This window comes from Trachypithecus francoisi, unplaced genomic scaffold, assembly GCF_009764315.1.
Source record: "Trachypithecus francoisi isolate TF-2019V2 unplaced genomic scaffold, Tfra_2.0 Lachesis_group15, whole genome shotgun sequence".
NCBI classification, from domain to species: Eukaryota; Metazoa; Chordata; class Mammalia; order Primates; family Cercopithecidae; genus Trachypithecus; species Trachypithecus francoisi.
The window spans coordinates 102937118-102951330 of NW_022681460.1; the positions used below are offsets into that span (position 1 = coordinate 102937118).

The 14213-nt window shown below is 44.6% G+C and overlaps 1 protein-coding gene and 1 long non-coding RNA gene across 6 annotated transcripts in view; both read right to left on the reverse strand.

The window, feature by feature from the left end:
• SNX29 (sorting nexin 29) overlaps positions 1-14213 on the reverse strand; it is a 617391-nt gene that overhangs the window by 570904 nt on the left and 32274 nt on the right. The gene's annotated exons all lie outside the window — the stretch shown is intronic.
• LOC117097954 lies at positions 2145-10360 on the reverse strand. Its single transcript, XR_004443110.1, has 2 exons — positions 10102-10360; positions 2145-2618 (listed from the first exon to the last, which is right to left on the reverse strand). It is a non-coding gene; the product is annotated as an uncharacterized LOC117097954 (long non-coding RNA).

Consider the following 14213-nt stretch of genomic DNA (forward strand, 5'->3'; position numbering starts at 1 on the left):
ACTTGGGGAACTGGTTACATAAACAATACCTATTTAGGTCTTAAAAATATTTACCAAGAGCTTATACTGATAAGTCAATATCTTTATAACATAAGATGAAAAATAAGCAGGATAGGGAACTGTATGTTAAGTATGTTCTCAGTTGTGCTTAAAAAAAACAATACAGGCAGGGCCGGGCGCGGTGGCTCAAGCCTGTAATCCCAGCACTTTGGGAGGCCGAGACGGGCGGATCACGAGGTCAGGAGATCGAGACCATCCTGGCTAACACGGTGAAACCCCGTCTCTACTAAAAAAATACAAAAAACTAGCCGGGCGCGGTGGCGGGCGCCTGTAGTACCAGCTACCCGGAGGCTGAGGCAGGAGAATGGCGTAAACCTGGGAGGCGGAGCTTGCAGTGAACTGAGATCCGGCCACTGCATTCCAGCCTAGGCAACAGAGCAAGACTCCGTCTCAAAAAAAAAAAAAAAAAAAACAATACAGGCCAGGGGCGGTAGCTCACGCCTGTTATCCCAGTGCTTTGGGAGGCCAAGGCAGGCGGATCACCTGAGGTCAGGAGTTTGAGACCAGCCTGACTAAAATGGTGAAATCTCATTTCTACTAAAAATAAAAAAAAAAAGTTGGGTGTGGTGGCGCCCACCTGTAATCGCAGCTACTTGGGAGGCTGAGGCAGGAGAATCACTTGAACATGGGAGGCAGAGGTTTGCAGTGAGCCAAGATCGCGCCATTGCACTCCAGCTTGGGCAACAAGAGCAAAACTCTGTCTCAAATAAATATATATATGCATGCATACATACGTGTGTATATATATATACACACACGTGTGTGTGTGTATATATTACATATATATAAAACAATTCCGAAGGGAATTATGTAAAAAAATTAAGAACCACTTGGTGAAAGATTTACCAGTCATGGTTGCCGGGCGCAGTGGCTCACTCCTGTAATCCCACAACTTTGGGAGGCTGAGGCGGGCAGATCACGAGGTCAAGAGATCAAGACCATTCTGGCTAACACAGTGAAACCCCGTCTCTACTAAAAACACAAAAAATTAGCCGGCCATGGTGGCAGGCGCCTGTGGTCCCAGCTACTACGGAGGCTGAGGCAGGAGAATGGTGTGAACCCAGGAGGCGGAGCTTGGAGTAAGCCGAGATCGTGCCACTGCACTCCAGTCTGGGCAACAGAGCGAGATTCCATCTCAAAAAAAAACGAAAAGAATTACTGGTCATGGTTTTCTTGCTTTCATACTTTTCCGAACCTAACTTATTTTCTAAAATAAGCATTTAAAAAAGTATTCACACTTCAAGAACCAGAAATATTGTTGCTTTCAACTACAGATAAGGAATGAAGAAATATGGTTTCAAGGTTATCGTGAGGAAGAATCATGCAACTATTTAAGATGCTTATAGAAAACTTGGAAATAGCATTTTTTAAAAGATTAGATTATAATGTCAAATGAAAAAAGACCTACAAAAAGATTTAAATATTTCTACCCATAAACGTTAAAACACTGCAATAAAAGATAATATACCCCAGGCCAGGCTCAGTGGCTCACACCTGTAATCCCAACTCTTAGGGAGGCAGCGGCAGGAGGATAGCTTGAGCCCAGGAGTTTGAGACATGCCTGGGCAATATAGCCAGACCCCACATTCCACAAAAAGGAAAAAAAAAGATTAAAAAAGTGTAAAAGATAATACATGCCATATAAATTTGCCAAAGGAAAAAAAAAAGACACTATAACATTAAAAGTTGACTTTCTTTAAGTAGACAAAACTAGAGGAGAGGAACTTGATGCATAATAGTAACAAAAATACAATAAATCTTTTTTCTTTTTTTTTTTTGCGACAGAGTCTTACTCTGTCACCCAGGCTAAAGTGCAGTGGCACGATCTCAGCTGACTGCAACCTGCGCCTCCCAGGTTCAAGCAATTCTCCTGCCTCAGCCTCCCGAGTAGCTGGGATTACAGCTGCCCGCCACCACACCCGGATAATTTTTTTTTTTTTTTAATTTTTAGTAGAGCCAGGGTCTCAAACTCCTGACCTCGTGATTCACCTGCCTCAGCCTCCCAAAGTGCTGGGATTACAGGCGTGAGCCACCACACCTGGCCAAAATAAATCGTTTTTAAAAAGAAATACGCAAGCCCTATATGAAGAAAAACATAAAATTTTATTAAACAGCATAAAGATCAAACAAATAGATAAATAGAAACACCATTTTCCTGAATGGGAAGACTTATTAAACTCAAAATGTCAGTTCTTCCCAATTTAATGTATAAACTTAATACAATTCCAGTAACAACTGCAGGTAGGACTTGACACCCCTTGTTCTGGGGTACAGGCCAGGCGTGGTGGCAGGTGCCTGTAATCCCAGCTACTTGGAAGGCTGAGGCAGGAGAATCACTAGCACCCGGTACGCGGGGGTTGCAGTGAGCCAAGATCGCGCCATTGCACTCCCGCCCAGGCGACAAGAGCAAGACTTCATCTCAAAAAAAAAGAAAGTCCCCCCCCCAAAAAAAATCCTAATACATATGGAAGCATTTAATCTATAATAACGGTAGCACTTCAGTCAGATGGGTAGAACGGGCTGCTTAACCAATGACGTTAACACAAAGGATCATGGAGCTGGAAAAAAAAAAAAATAAGGATAAATTCCTATCTCATAAGGATAAACTCCTAACACAAACCACAGACAGAATGAAATTCCAGGTGGGTCAAGATCAAAGAAAAATGTTAAGTGTAAAAATTGAAAACGTTTACAGTAAAAAATAACTGAGAAAAATACCAAAGAATCTGAGGATAAGATTCAGTACTCAAAAACCAAAACATTTTAAGGTTCACAGAATTAATTACATAGAATTTGTAAATGTATACATGGCAAAAAGATATCATAAATACAGTGAAACAATAACTAAAGTGACAGATGAGAAAATATTAACAGAGCATATAACTGAAAAAATTAATATTCACAAAAATTCTGTTTCTCCAAATGGATAAGACAAGCAACTCAAAAAATAAAAAGCAAAGAAGGTGAACAAATCAACCACAAAAGGGTGAAATACAGTTGGCCAATAAACACAAGAAAAGATACTCAGTCTCACTAATAGCCAAGAAAGTATAGTAACACTGAGGCCCAGGTTAGGACTAAGGACTTTAAAAGCAATCATAGTGCTAGCAAGAGTATGGGGAAATAGCTATTGTTGATAGGAATAGAAATATGAATTGCTATATCTTTCTGCAGAGAGATCAGGCAGTATAATTTTCTTTTTTTTTTTTTTTTTGAGATAGGGTCTCATTCTGTGACCCACACTGGAGTGCAGTGGCACAATCATGGCTCACTACAGTCTTGACCTCCCAGGTCCAAGTGATCTTCCACCTCAGCCTCCCAAGTAGCTGAGATCAGAGGCACTACCAGGGTCAGTTAATTTTTTTCATTTTTTTTTTTTTTTTTGTAAAGACAGGGGTCTCACTATAGTGCCCAGGCTGGTCTGTAACTCCTGGGCTTAAGCAATCCTCCTGCCTTGGCCTCCTAAAGCGCTAGAATTATAGGTATGGGACACTGTGCTCGGCCAGTATAATTTTTTTTTAATGTGCATAACCCTTTGACCCAGCAATCCCACTTCTAGGAAATCATCCTATAAAAATAAAAGCCCTAACAGCTAGCAAATGAGCAAGAAATGAACAGACAGCTCACCAAAGGGGATATGCAGATGGCCAATACACGCAGGAAAAGACGTTCAACATCATTAGCCATTAGGGAAATGCAAATTCAAACCACAATGAGACACAACTACACACCTATCAGAATGGCTAAAATACAAAGTCATGACAAAACCAAATGCTAGCAAGGATGCAGAGAAACTGGATCACTGCCACACTACTGGTGGGACTGTAAAACAGTACAGCCACTCTAGATAAAACTAACTGTGCAAATACCATACAACCTAGCAATGACACGCTTATGCCAGAGAAATTATTGTTGGCAAGAAAGAAAAAGGTAGACTCGTGCACAACTGGTAGAAACGTTTCAAAAGCCAGAGGCTGTTCTCTTTGACTGAGCAACCCAACTCCTGGAAACCTACACCAGAAATAAAAAATCCTCAGTATAGTTAAAAAAAAAAAAAAGATGCTTAAGGATGTCTATTGCTTCATTGTCCATCACAGTAAAAATCAGAAACAAAGTCAGTATTCCACAGACAACTGTTTGTACATCTGGAACATGCAATGCAATGTAGCCTTTTAAAAATAATTATTAGCCGGACGAGGGCAGTGGCTCACGCCTGTAATCCCAGCACTTTGGGAGGCCGAGGTGGGCGGATCACTTGAGGTCAGGAATTTGAGACCAGCCTGGCCAACATGGTGAAATCCCATCTCTAATAAAAACACAAAAATTAGCCGGGCGTGCTGGCGGGCACCCGTAATCCCAGCTACTTGGGGGGCTGAGGCAGGAGAATCGCTTGAACCCGGGAAGTGAAGGTTGCAGTGAGCCAAGATTGCACCACTGCACTTCAGCCTGGGTGACAGAGTGACATTCTGTCCCCAAAAAGTAAATAAATAAAAAGAATTATTAGAACTGTAACTTGGAGGCCGGGTGCGGTGGTTCATGCCTGTAATCCCAGCACTTTGGGAGGCCAAGGCAGGCGGATCACAAGGTCAGGAGATCATCCTGGCTAACATGGTGAAACCCCGTCTCTACTAAAAATACAAAAAATTAGCCAGGTGTGGTAGTGGGTGCCTGTAGTCCCAGCTACTTGGGAGGTTGAGGCAGGAGAATGGCATGAACCTGGGAGGCGGAGCTTACAGTGAGCCAAGATCGCATCACTGCACTCCAGCCTGGGCAACAGAGCAAGGCTCCGTCTCAAAAACAAAAAGGCCGGGCATGGTGGCTCATGCCTGTAATCCCAGCACTTTGGGAGGCTGAGGCAGGCGGATCACAAGGTCAGGAGATGGAGACCATCCTGGCCAACATAGTGAAACTCCGTCTCTACTAAAATACAAAAATTAGCCGGGCATGGTGGTGGCATGTGCCTGTAATCCCAGCTACTCAGGAGGCTGCGGCAGGAGAATCGCTTGAACCAGGGAGTTGCAATGAGCTGAGATCACGCCACGGCACTCCAGTCTGGTGACAGAGCAAGACACTGTCTCCAAAAGAACTATAACTTGGAAAGGTTTCAACGCAGGAGTACCAAGAGAAAAAATAAAAATGCAGAGCATTATGTATGATTCCATTTTTGTAAAACAATGGCAATAAAGGCTATATATGTGTGTATATATACATGGCTATTTTATTTGTAAATAATTGTGTGAGCATGGAAAAATATAGAACAAATAATTCTTGGTCATTAACATAAGCAACCCAAAGGGAAGGAGAACATACAGGACAGAAAAAAGGGGACCCTCCCCCCTCCCCAAAATAAAACAGTTGATCAAAAAGTAAAAAGAAAAAAATTCATGCTTGGCAACCGTGATAACTCACAGGGCAGCAGTTTTCAAGGTACCATAAGTGTGAAGGTTTGAGGATAGCAGAAAGGTATATACAAAGAATCAAATTAATCTTTGTACAGAGGAACCAGAAAATGGAAAAATAACCTATCTTTAAATGGTAAATCATAATTTCTGATGATTTTCTCTTTTTTTTTTTTTTTTTTTTAGACGGAGTTTCATTCTTGTTGCCCAGCCTGGAGTGTAATGGTGTGATCTCGGCTCACCACAACCTCTGCCTCCCAGGTTCAAGCAATTTTTCTGCCTCAGCCTCCCGAAAAGCTAGGATTACAGGCATGCGCCACCACCCAGCTGATTTGGTATTTTTAGTAGAGACAGGATTTCTCCACGTCGGTCAGGTGGGTCTCGAACTCCCAACCTCAGATGATCTGCACACCTCGGCCTTCCAAAGTGCTCAGATTGCAAGCATGAGCCACCACGCCTGGCTCTGCTAATTTTCAAATGTTACTAATAAAAACAATAATTGTCCTCCCTGGCATAGACAGATCTCCAACTCTAAGTCTAGATGCAAATGCTGCCTGGATGCTCTTGGCAGATGAGGAATGTCAAAATCAGGAACAGGTGCTGGCACTGAGAAGGAATCTGCTGAAGGAGCCGGTAAATCAAAATGGAAAAAGGGAGTGGAGAAAAACAAGAGCCCCTGGATGCAGACATAAATAAATGAGAAACGAGAAATTACATGAAGCCAATTGCCAATGGGATCTCCAAGTCTGGTCAAAGTCCACAGCCTGAGAGAACAAAAAATTCAAATCAAAAGCTTGCTTTAAAAAAATAAGAGGCCGGGCGCGGTGGCTCAAGCCTGTAATCCCAGCACTGTGGGAGGCCGAGACGGGTGGATCACGAGGTCAGGAGATCGAGACCATCCTGGCTAACACGGTGAAACCCTGTCTCTACTAAAAAATACAAAAAACTAGCCGGGCGAGATGGCGGGCGCCTGTAGTCCCAGCTACTCGGAAGGCTGAGGCAGGAGAATGGCGTAAACCCGGGAGGCGGAGCTTGCAGTGAGCCGAGATCGCGCCACTGCACTCCAGTCCGGGCGACAGAGCGAGACTCCGTCTCAAAAAATAAATAAATAAATAAATAAATAATAAATAATAAAAAAATAAGAACTCAGGCACAGTGGCATGCAGCTAGAGTCCCAGCTATTTGGGAGTTTGAGGAGGGAGGATCACTTGAGGCCAGGAGTTCAAAGCCAGCCTGGGCAATATAATGAGATCCGTCTTTAAAAACATTTTCTTAATAAATAAAAATAAAATAAAGGTCAGGCACGGTGGCTCATGCCTCTAATCCTAGCACTTTGGCAGGTCGAAGCAGGTAGACTGCCTGAGCTCAGGAGTTCAAAACCAGCCTGGGCAACACGGTGAAACCCTGTCTCTACTAAAATACAAAACAAAAAAAATTAGCCGGGTATGGCGGCGCGTACCTGTAATCCCAGCTACTCGGGAGGCTGAGACAGGAAAATCACTTGAACCTGGGAGGCAGAGGTTGCAGTGAGCCAAGATCATGCCACTGCACTCCAGGCTAGACAACAGAGCGGGACTCCGTCTCAAAATTAAATACATAAATAATAAATAAAAATAAAAAATTTAAAAACCAATATATATTTATTTTCATTCCTGCTTTCTGGCCAGCAGTGCATGAGACCACCCTTTTCTTCTCTCTCTTGCTAAATATATATATATACACACACACAGCTAATTATATATATAAATATAAATACATATAAATATATAAATATATATAAATATACATATATACATATTCTTTTTTTTTTTCCAGTAGAGACGGGGTTTCACCACATTGACCAGGCTGGTCTCGAACTCCTGGCCTCAAGCAATCTGCCCCCCTCAGCCTCCCAAAGTGCTGGGATTGGAGGCGTTTGAGCCACCATGCCTGGCCACTAACAATAATCTTGACTGTTGTTTTCAGATTTTCTCAGTCTGGTGGGTGAAAAGTAGGCAGCTCACTGTTGCTTTAATTTGCATTTCCTTGACTACTAGTGAATTTCGGTGTCTTTTTTTCCCCTAATATATGTTTGCTGGCTATTTGGCTTTGCCGTTTTGAGCAAAGCTTCCATAGTAGAACCATGGAATTATTTCTCAGCCTCCACATTCGGGTAATCACTGAATCTCATCAAGGCTCAGTCCTGAACCTCAATCCTTCTTTCTCTTCCCCAGTCCCCGCTTCACTCAGCCCTCCAACCCTGGCTCTCCCAGACTCCATCTCACTCCACCCACCTCTACCCACCCCAACCCATGCATCCTGGGCAGAAGCTGTCTCCCTGAAATGCAAATCTGACTGCGTCATTTTCTTTCTTTCTTTTTTACCAATTGGTACCATACCATGCTACGGGTTCACAGTACATCACATGATTTTAGGGGAACACAGATAAGTATTTATATGTGTCAGGAAAAAATATAACCAGACCCAGACCACAGTAGACAGTGCCTTGGAATTCCACTTCAAGTCAACCTCTGGCTCAGATGGAACACAGAAATGGCAAAAATGGTGAAAATGGTACATGATGGCCTAAGTTTAAGAAATAATGCCCTGGCCGGGCACGGTGGCTCAAGCCTGTAATTCCAGCACTTTGGGAGGCCGAGACGGGCGGATCACGAGGTCAGGAGATCGAGACCATCCTGGCTAACATGCTGAAACCCCGTCTCTACTAAAAAATACAAAAAACTAGCCGGGCGAGGTGGCGGGCGCCTATAGTCCCAGCTACTCGGGAGGCTGAGGCAGGAGAATGGCGTAAACCCGGGAGGCGGAGCTTGCAGTGAGCTGAGATCCGGCCACTGCACTCCAGCCTGGGCGACAGAGCGAGACTCCGTCTCAAAAAAAAAAAAAAAAAGAAAAGAAATAATGCCCTGACAGGCACGGTGGCTCACACCTGTAATCTCAGCACTTTGGGAGGCTGAGGCAGGCAGATCACGAGGTCAGGAGTTTCAGACCAGCCTGGCCAACATGCCGAAACCGCATCTCTACAGAAAATACAAAAATTAGCCAGGCATGGTGGCGGGCGCCTCTCCGGAGGCTGAGGCAGGAGAATCGCTTGAACCTGGGAGGTGGAGGTTGCAGTGAGCCAAGATTGCGTCATTGTACTCCAGCCTGGTCAACAAAAGCAAAACTCTGTCTCAAAAATAAAAAAAGAAATAATGCCCTAACTGATGGCATTCAAACACTTCCCTGCTGACTTTCCACCTGTCTCCCAAACCAAACAACACTCATCCATGCACCCCACCATTGTGCCCCACATCCCTGCACCTTCACATCTGCTATTCCCTCTGCCTAAAATTCCTATCCCACCTATCTGACCACTAACAACCCTGGTGTTACCTCTATGACAACTAATATTTATTACAGGTCACCATAATTGTCCACAATTTACATGTCCAACTCCCAGATTCAATTTTGAATTTCTTGAAGACAGCAACCATCTCATCCAATTTGCATCGCCAATGCCAACATAGTGCTCTACAAATAAATACCTGTTGAATTAAGGAATTAATGAGGCAATCCTTTCAGCCTTCAGTTACTAGTAACTGTCAAAAAACACAGGTATGTCTAGTCATTCGAAAAAAAGTGTATTGAGTTTATTACGTTATTACTGGGTGTCCCAAGGAAATATTATTACAGCTAATCCTGACCATAACTCTAGGAAGTATCATTATTATCATCTGATTTTCCAGATGGTGCATGAGAGGCTTAAAGGAGCTAGGTCAGTCCAAAATTATACAGCTGGTAACTGGTGATTTGTGGCTGAAGTAGGCATAAAGGTAAGTATGTCTGACACCAAAGCTCACACCCCATGCTCACCACCTCTCTCCACTGTCAGGTTCATGACAATGATGATGATGGTGCTAACATATTGTTTACTATGGCCTAGGCAGTGCCTTCAACAACTATCAATATAAATAAGACAAATATTAATTAAAATTCAGATATAAAAATAGGCTCAGGGCCAGGCATAGTGACTCACACCTGTAATCCCAACACTTTGGGAGGCCAAGAAGGGTGGATCACCTGAGATCAGGAGTTTGAGAGCAGCCTGGCCAACATGGTTAAACCCCGTCTGTACTAAAAATACAAAAATTAGCTGGGTGTGGTGACACAACCCTAAAATCCCAGCTACTCGGAGGCTGAGGCACAAGAATCGCTGGAACCCAGGAGGGGGAGGTTGCAGTGAGCTGAGATCACACCACTGCACTCCACCTGCGTGACAGAGTGAGACCCCGTCTCAAAGAAAAAAAAAAAATTCAGATATAAAAATGGGCTAAATCCTGTTAAACGTCCTAGAGGTTCCCCATTGCTAGAAATAATCTTTTTTCCAAAAAACCCCAAGCACTTCATTTAATCAAGCAGTAAAATAAATGAGTATGCAATATGGACTGCCTAGTACAGAATCTCAAAGTGGAAATAAAGTACTTGGGGTAAGGGAGGAGGAGAATCCAATTAATGAACCCCAGGATTTTTGGCCAGGATGACAAGAATCGTAACATCCAGTCAACACCTCAAACTAGTTAGAGGCTGCTAAGAAACTTGTGACGCAGGGAACATAAAAATCACACGACAAACATTCAGAGACATTTAAAAGAGAAAAAAATACCTGAAAAAACCATTCCGTTTCGTAAGTCCTCTGGGGGATACACGTGACAGTTTTCAATTGCATTAAGAATAACATCAGGAACAACAAAGGGCAGCTGGTTTTGGTTTTTAGCTTCCTGAAAAGTCCAAAACTGATTCTAATTCCTCAGCAGGTTAAAAAAAAAAAAAAAAATCACCAAAACAAATCATTCTTTTTTGCATGCTTTGAACAGAGAAGAAATGCTCTCCTATGATTTCTTCTGACAGTCACCTGAAAGTTCACAAAAAAGAGCAATTTCTTCTTTTTTTTTTTTTTTTTGAGACAGGGTCTCACTCACATCAACCAGGCTAGAGTGCAGTGGCGGGTTGACGGCTCACTGCAGCCTCGACCTCCTAGGCTCAAGTGATTCTCCCACTTCAGCCTCCTGAGTAGCTGAGACCACAGGCCTGCACCACCACACCCAGCTAGCTAATTTTTTTTTTTTTCTGTAGACAGGGGGTTTCACCATGTTGCCCAGGCTGGTCTCAAACTCTTGGGCTCAAGTGATCCTCCCACCTTGGCCTCCCATAGTGCTGAGATTACAGGTGCAGGCCACTGCACCTGGCCAAAATTAACCATTTCTTTTTTTTTTTTTTTTGAGACGGAGTCTCATTCTGTCGCCCAGGCTGGAGCGCAGTGGTGTGATCTCGGCTTACTGCAAGCTCCGCCTCCTGGGTTCGTGCCATTCTCCTGCCTCAGCCTCCCGAGCAGCTGGGACTACCGGCGCCCCCTACCACACCAGGCCAATTTTTTTTTGTATTTTTAGTAGAGACGGGGTTTCACCGTGTTAGCCAGGATGGTCTCGATCTCCTGACCTCGTGATCCACCCGCCTCGGCCTCCCACAGTGCTGGGATTAAAGGCATGAGCCACCGCGCCCGGCCACCAAAATTAACCATTTCTAAATGCAGATGAATACCTGAAGTCACCTCACTGCCACCCATATGGCAAAGAGATCCAGTGTGTGAGTGTGTGGTAAATGTCTACCAAGTGTCAAAACACCTTACATATCCTTATAATGAAAATCACAACAGCTAATAATTACTGGAAACTTACTACCTGCCAGGCAGTGTTCTAAGGGCTGTACATGAACTGACTCATAACAACCCTCTGAAGTGAATACCGTTATACTACCCATTTCAGAGTTACGGAAACTGAGGTGCAAGAAAGAAACTTGCCCAAAATCGCAACACAATTCAGAACCGGCAAACCCAGGATTCGAATGCCAAGCTCCAAAGCCCATGCTGATTCCACTGCCTCCGTTATCGTTCCCAGAATTTAAAGGGAAAACTTCCAGATTACGTCCTCTGATTCCACATGGGACAAAGACACCTTGGCGGAACAATCACGTGTCTAGTCTTTGAGGTAACTTCTAGGGCCTACAAAGCTCCTGGGCCATTATTTCTAGAAGGCAAAATATTCCAAAGATATCTTAAAGCTGCTTCATAGGCCAGTCTGACTGAAAGAAAGTGGAATAATTTCAATGAACCACAAGAATGAGTCTTTGTTCCTAGGTTAAAAAAAGAGCTAGAAAACATCGCCAACAGAAAGTAAAGAGGAGAAGCACGCATTTCAGAGTCAGTGGCTGCCACCACTTCCTCCCGGGGAAGCTTCTCAGGACTCCATCTGAAGGAAAAAACAAGTCTCGCCTGCATTTCCCCTAATGTCAATACTGTTTTATGTTCCATGTGAAGACGGCTGCATCTCACGCTGTCCGTCTCTCACAAACATATATATATACACACACACACATATATAACATATATATACACATATATACATATATATATTTCACATACATACAGAAACATGCTCACACACATCCACCTTGGATTTTGTATTTTGGCAAAACAATACGGTGCACCATTTAGGCTCCCAAATCCAGCAACGGTCTGCTCTGTCCTGCTAGCACTGTCTCTACTCGAAACACGATTCGTCCACCAACACCTTGACAGCCTTTTTTCGATGTAAGGATATGTGCTATTATTTACTTATTTGTCTTGAATTTGACTCACTTTGTTCAGTTACATACACAGGTTTAAAAATTATTTTAAAATTTTTTTTTTTTTTTTTTTTTTTGAGACGGAGTCTCGCTCTGTCGCCCAGGCTGGAGCGCAGTGGCCGGATCTCAGCTCACTGCAAGCTCCGCCTCCCGAGTTTACGCCATTCTCCTGCCTCAGCCTCCCGAGTAGCTGGGACTACAGGCGCCCGCCACCTCGCCCGGCTAGTTTTTTGTATTTTTTTTTTTTTAGTAGAGACAGGGTTTCACTGTGTTAGCCAGGATGGTCTCGATCTCCTGACCTCGTGATCCGCCCGTCTCGGCCTCCCAAAGTGCTGGGATTACAGGCTTGAGCCACCGTGCCCGGCCTATTTTAAAATTTTAAAAATGGAAAGCTGCATGCATCACAGTTGTAAATGGAAAACTAGCATCATATGACATAAAAACAGTAGCCTTAAAAGTAAATGAAAAAAAGTGGAAAAAAAAAGTAAAAAAAAAAAAAAAAAGGTAAACGTAGCCTGGGCACGGTGGCTCACGCCTGTAATCCCACCACTTTGGGAGGCTGAGGCAGGTACATCACTTGAGGTCGGGAGTTTAAGACCAGCCTGACCTTGGCCGGGCGCGGTGGCTCAAGCCTGTAATCCCAGCACTTTGGGAGGCCGAGGTGGGTGGATCACGAGGTCAGGAGATCAAGATTATCCTGGCTAACACGATGAAACCCCATCTCCACTAAAAATACAAAAAAATTAGCTGGGCATGGTAGTGGGCATCTGCAGTCCCAGCTATTCGGGAGGCTGAGGCAGGAGCATGGCGTGAACCCAGGAGGCAGAGCTTGCAGTGAGCCGAGATCACGCCACTGCACTCCAGTCTGGGTGACAGAGAGAGACTCCATCTCAAAAAAAAAAAGAAGAAAAAGTAGTTAAGGCCGGGCGCGGTGGCTCAAGCCTGTAATCCCAGCACTTTGGGAGGCCGAGACGGGCGGATCACGAGGTCAGGAGATCGAGACCATCCTGGTGAACACTGTGAAACCCCGTCTCTACTAAAAAATACAAAAAACTAGCCGGGCAAGGTGGCGGGCGTCTGTAGTCCCAGCTACTCGGGAGGCTGAGGCAGGAGAATGGCGTGAACCCGGGAGTCGGAGCTTGCAGTGAGCTGAGATCCGGCCACTGCCCTCCAGCCTGGACCACAGAGCGAGACTCCGTCTCAAAAAAAAAAAAAAAAAAAGAAAAAGTAGTTAAAAGCTTTAAAAACGGCCGGGCGCGGTGGCTCAAGCCTGTAATCCCAGCACTTTGGGAGGCCGAGACGGGCGGATCACGAGGTCAGGAGATCGAGACCATCCTGGTGAACACTGTGAAACCCCGTCTCTACTAAAAAATACAAAAAACTAGCCGGGCGAGGTGGCGGGCGTCTGTAGTCCCAGCTACTCGGGAGGCTGAGGCAGGAGAATGGCGTGAACCCGGGAGTCGGAGCTTGCAGTGAGCTGAGATCCGGCCACTGCACTCCAGCCCCGGCGACAGAGCGAGACTCCGTCTCAAAAAAAAAAAAAAAAAAAAAAAAAGCTTTAAAAACAAAAGGAGAAAAAGGATACACTGCTGGATCAGAGAGCAGGGGAAAGCATGTGAGGCCTCCAGGCTGTGTTAAGGATGTGGGTCTTTCTCCCAAGAGCAAAGAGAAGGCAGCTGGGAGGTTTCAAGGGAGCATGAGGTGAGGGAATCTGCATTCTGCATTTGATGTGGTAGAAGCAGGACAAGAACGAATGGGGAGAGCCCAGAGCTGCAGCAGCCATCCTGTGAGATGCTGGTGATGGGGACTGCAGGCCAGCAGAGGAGCTGGAGGGAAGTAAGTGGATTTGACCCCAACTCCAGGGCCGGGTCAGCTACCAGGGGTGAGGAAGGGAGGCAACTCATCTATCTTGTCAGTCCTCCTAAGTTATTTTTAAATGTTTGCTGACTTTCCCTCTTGAGATTCAACTTTCTTCTTTTTTTTAATTATTTTTTTGAGACGGAGTCTCACTCTCTCACCTAGGCTGGATTGCAATGGTGCAATCTCGGCTCACTGCAACCTCTGCCCTCTGGGTTCAAGCGATTCTCCTGTCTC